This window comes from Schistocerca piceifrons, unplaced genomic scaffold, assembly GCF_021461385.2.
Source record: "Schistocerca piceifrons isolate TAMUIC-IGC-003096 unplaced genomic scaffold, iqSchPice1.1 HiC_scaffold_1229, whole genome shotgun sequence".
NCBI lineage: Eukaryota > Metazoa > Arthropoda > Insecta > Orthoptera > Acrididae > Schistocerca > Schistocerca piceifrons.
In genome coordinates, this window is record NW_025727047.1 from 27,501 (window position 1) to 32,500 (window position 5,000).

At 54.3% G+C, this 5,000-nt stretch overlaps 1 non-coding gene across 1 annotated transcript in view; it reads right to left on the reverse strand.

The window, feature by feature from the left end:
• The window catches only part of LOC124729994, a 1,908-nt gene extending 1,669 nt beyond the window's left edge, over positions 1–239 (reverse strand). Inside the window, exon 1 of the ribosomal RNA XR_007007861.1 lies at positions 1–239. This exon is cut by the window's left edge and continues 1,669 nt beyond it. This is a non-coding gene — a ribosomal RNA (small subunit ribosomal RNA).
• Between the last annotated feature and the right edge of the window lie 4,761 nt (positions 240–5,000).

A 5,000-nucleotide genomic window follows, 5' to 3' on the forward strand; every position in this document is an offset into this window, starting at 1 on the left:
ACGAGCCGACCGATTGGTTTTGATCTAATAAAAGCGTCCCTTCCATCTCTGGTCGGGACTCTGTTTGCATGTATTAGCTCTAGAATTACCACAGTTATCCAAGTAACGTGGGTACGATCTAAGGAACCATAACTGATTTAATGAGCCATTCGCGGTTTCACCTTAATGCGGCTTGTACTGAGACATGCATGGCTTAATCTTTGAGACAAGCATATACTACTGGCAGGATCAACCAGGGAGCTGCGTCAACTAGAGCTGAGCAGCCGGCCGCCCGGGAGTGTGTCCCGGGGGCACCGCGCGAACACGCAAGGCGTCCGCTCAATCATTCTGCAAACAGGAGGAGGCTGAGCTCCCCTGCACAATACACCTCGAAACCCTCTCAGGTCCCGGCGGCGCGCAGCGCCGTCCCAAGTACTTGGTCGGGTTTCGAGAGAGGCGCAATCGCCCGGAGGTTAGGCGAGTAGACGCTTTCGGTGCGACCACCCGTGCTCCCAACTGAGCTTGCCGCTGCCGACAGAGGCCCTGGGAGCGTGCTGTCGTGGCATTGCCGCGGGAGACAACACGCGCCACCTACGGTGACCGGGCAGCTCCAACGCCAGCGCCACAGAAGGACAAAAGCCCCACTTGGGTGCCGAAGCGAACTCTCCCAGCACAGCGCACGCGCCAACACATCCGCACAGCTGCGATACAAACCACCAGCGAGAACCGCTGGGGGCGACCGAGCAGCAGACGGCGTCGCGGCGCCGAGCGCCGGGCGGCGGCGCATCCCTCAACGCACACAGTCCTCAATCGGACCAGCACACTGAAGATGTCCACCGCGCTTCGCACCGGGCCCGCGAGGACCTACTTTGGCCGCACGGCGCCGCGCGCAGGGTGCGCCGGCGCGCAGCTGCGACGCCTGCCGCGTCGTCGGCGGCGCGCGCCTGCCACTGGCCGCCCCCACCAGCCGGCTGTAGCGCGTGCGCCCCACGCACCGCGCGGCCAGCACGCCGGGAGGCGCCCCCTCACCGGCCGGGGACGGTCCCACCCAGCCACCGCCGCGTATCGCTTCACACCCAGATGCCGTTCAGTTTCGTCGGCATGGGTGGGTATCGCTGGAACAACCGGTTCGTACCTCAACCTATCGTCGCCATCACCGATTCACCCCTAGCGAGAACAACCGCACCACAACAGGTTACCATTTGTTCATTTGCGTAACTTCACCAGAAAACGCAGGCGTCCATCGCCATTTGCAACTTCAACGATTATTGCATGCCTGTGTCAGGTGTCACGCCACACTACGTCTGCCCACATACACGCTAACAAAATGTGCACGCCTAGACAATACGTGGAAGGTGGCCCCCGTACGTATGCGATGTCCATTGCTCGAACGACTGTCAACCGGCCTCTGTAGCATGTCGCAGATATGGAACGCGGTGCACCATGCCATCACGGTGTGTGAGGAGAGACGACTAGGTCCGAATACATCAACAGACAGCTCATGCTGATCGCCATCCACGGCGTCCGTTCCTCCCACACGTCTCTATGGCGTACCACACTGCAATCCAGCTCTCATAGGGAGACGACACGTAGCTGCCGTGCACAATATTTGCACTGTATGGTCGCCGTTTTTGGGCGCAGTCGTTGTACGGTCACACATGTGCCACGATGTATCATTCGGTACAATAAGGACGAATGTGCAGTACAGATTGTGGTTTACGCGTACGACATTAGCGGACGGTTGACACAGGCCGCACCACAACGTAGCCTGAGTACGTCGCATGCGAAGGGCATTGAACATGCAAACTTCTCACCAACCAGCTTGCGAAGGCAGGGGGGCAAGGTGGGGACGTGGGGAGGGGGCGGCATGTACGTCCTGCTGCCATCCACATTACAGTGTACAGCAGGAGCATGTGGAAAGTCAGCAAGACTTGCAAGGTGTTTAACATGAAGCGATACACAGGGGAGCGGGGCAGTGCGAGTAGCGAACTATATTGCGAGGGGTTGCGGGTGGGCAACACTACACTAATTGGAACGAGTCGTATAACAATTACAGAGCAGGTTTAGGCGACAACATGGGTTACGTTAGGGGACAACGTGGGTTACGTTAGGGGACAACGTGGGTTACTTTAGGGGACAACGTGGGTTAGGTTAAGGCACAACGTGGGTTAGGTTAAGGCACAACGTGGGTTAGGTTAAGGCACAACGTGGGTTAGGTTAAGGCACAACGTGGGTTAGGTTAAGGCACAACGTGGGTTAGGTTAAGGCACAACGTGGGTTAGGTTAAGGCACAACGTGGGTTAGGTTAAGGCACAACGTGGGTTAGGTTAAGGCACAACGTGGGTTAGGTTAAGGCACAACGTGGGTTAGGTTAAGGCACAACGTGGGTTATGTTAAGGCACAACGTGGGTTAGGTTAAGGCACAACGTGGGTTAGGTTAAGGCACAACGTGGGTTTAGGTTAAGGCACAACGTGGGTTAGGTTAAGGCACAACGTGGGTTAGGTTAAGGCACAACATGGGTTAGGTTAAGCACAACATGGGTTAGGTTAAGGCACAACATGGGTTAGGTTAAGGCACAACGTGGGTTAGGTTAAGGCACAACGTGGGTTAGGTTAAGGCACAACGTGGGTTAGGTTAAGGCACAACGTGGGTTAGGTTAAGGCACAACGTGGGTTAGGTTAAGGCACAACATGGGTTAGGTTAAGGCACAACATGGGTTAGGTTAAGGCACAACATGGGTTAGGTTAAGGCACAACATGGGTTAGGTTAAGGCACAACATGGGTTAGGTTAAGGCACAACATGGGTTAGGTTAAGGTACAACATGGGTTAGGTTAAGGTACAACATGGGTTAGGTTAAGGTACAACATGGGTTAGGTTAAGGTACAACATGGGTTAGGTTAAGGTACAACATGGGTTAGGTTAAGGTACAACATGGGTTAGGTTAAGGTACAACATGGGTTAGGTTAAGGTACAACATGGGTTAGGTTAAGGTACAACATGGGTTAGGTTAAGGTACAACATGGGTTAGGTTAAGGTACAACATAGGTTAGGTTAAGGTACAACATAGGTTAGGTTAAGGTACAACATAGGTTAGGTTAAGGTACAACATAGGTTAGGTTAAGGTACAACATAGGTTAGGTTAAGGTACAACATAGGTTAGGTTAAGGTACAACATAGGTTAGGTTAAGGTACAACATAGGTTAGGTTAAGGTACAACATAGGTTAGGTTAAGGTACAACATAGGTTAGGTTAAGGTACAACATAGGTTAGGTTAAGGTACAACATAGGTTAGGTTAGGTTAGGTTAGGTTACACGTTGTTGTAAGGAAAGGTGTAGGGGGGGGGGGCGGGGGCGGCAGGTTCGTTGATAGTGATTATAGTAAGTGAATGCTTGTGACATGATCAGATTTGTCACGTCAGGATTGCACCTTTGGCTTATTAGAGGCGGCGCTCCAATTCTAATGCTTGTGTGAGACCTGTGTCTTTGACTCATGTCATTGTTTGTGCGCTGTGACAGGAGGTACTATTGTGATGTTGGGTGCACCGTTGTATAGGACATGTGTGGGTGTTGGTGCCTGGTCTGCGCAATGGTGGATGTCGGAAAGGCTGGGATATTGTATTTTCCGCATGGACCTCCTGGTCTGGTTGTGATAGTGTGGATTGTGTAATGTGGCGGAGAAGATGCACTGGATGTTGTTCCATGCTGGTGCTTACATATTGTATGTGCGCCTGTTAGAAGCAGAGAGTGGTGCGTGATCAGAGTGTCTGGCTGACGTGTGGTTCCCATTGTGGGCAGACTCTTTCAGCATGTATACGGACAGTTGTGTATATTTGCTGTAGTTTGATGGCTCTTGCATTGATTACTAATCAGCGCCGTGGTGTACGGGTAATCTGGTTCCAGTCCAAAATGTTCCATCTGTGTACATTAGTGACAAAGACTCCCCCCCATGCAGTGGGGCTCGGTCTGTTATAGCTCTTCCGCGTAATATATTTGCCCCACGTTTTTGCGACTGCGAGTGCGAGTGCAACGCGCATGGGGACCGACATGCTGATGGCTCGGTATCGGGACGCCGTACAGTGAGCAACGCGATCGCGTCTCTCGCTCGTAAGTGGTACAGGTCGCGGCTCATGTATAGGGACAGCGGGAATGTCGCATATTGGAAATAACTCTTCATGAAACGCAAGTTATAGGGGTGGATTGCACTTTACGAGTGCGGGAAACTTCCGCCGTTCATCCGCTGGAGGTGCGCGTGTGGCGGTGGGGTGGTGCACGAACGGGTGCGGGTGGAGTCATTGCCGGTCCACGGCTTCGTGCGGCAGAGCCACTGGAGATTGGGTGCTATGGTCGACAGAGGCTGCAGGCTTTGTGGGTGGCGTCGAAAGGCGGGCACTGTGGCGCCATCGCTGTCTTAATCGGCTTGGCGTCGCATAGATGGCGGTATCGTCGTTGGAGGAGGTCATGTTGCGGGGAGACCTACAGATGGCGGTATGTTTTGTGGTGCGGACGTAGTGTTGTCCGATGCGCATAGATGGCGGTATTGCATGTGGTGTCGCCCTATTTTCACAGATGGCGATACTGTTTTGCCGGCATGGGTGGCGTAGTTCCGTCGGATCCCTGTAGGTGGCAGTGTGCTATGTCTACTGTCGACACCCACGTCACACTATCTATCTATTTCCTAATACCTCGCCCCCCCCCCCCCCCTACAGACTTATCACCACACACGACTAACCGCCCCGGGGACTTGCCAACGACACACCCTATCCCAAGTCTATTTTCTTGCGGAGCATCATGTGTTATTATATTTTATTTCACATCCATCGGTTAGGGGGATTGGCGTTCACCGGACGGAGGCGGGGGGGACGGCGACAACGTACCAGACCCCGCCGGGCACCGCGACCGCCGCACAGCACCCGCCCGACGCCGCCGCCTCCACGCGACGCCCCGGCCGGTGGGCCGGCATCGACCCGTCCGGCACCCACCGCGGCACCCAGCGGCGGCCGCCAAAGCGATACGCTATAG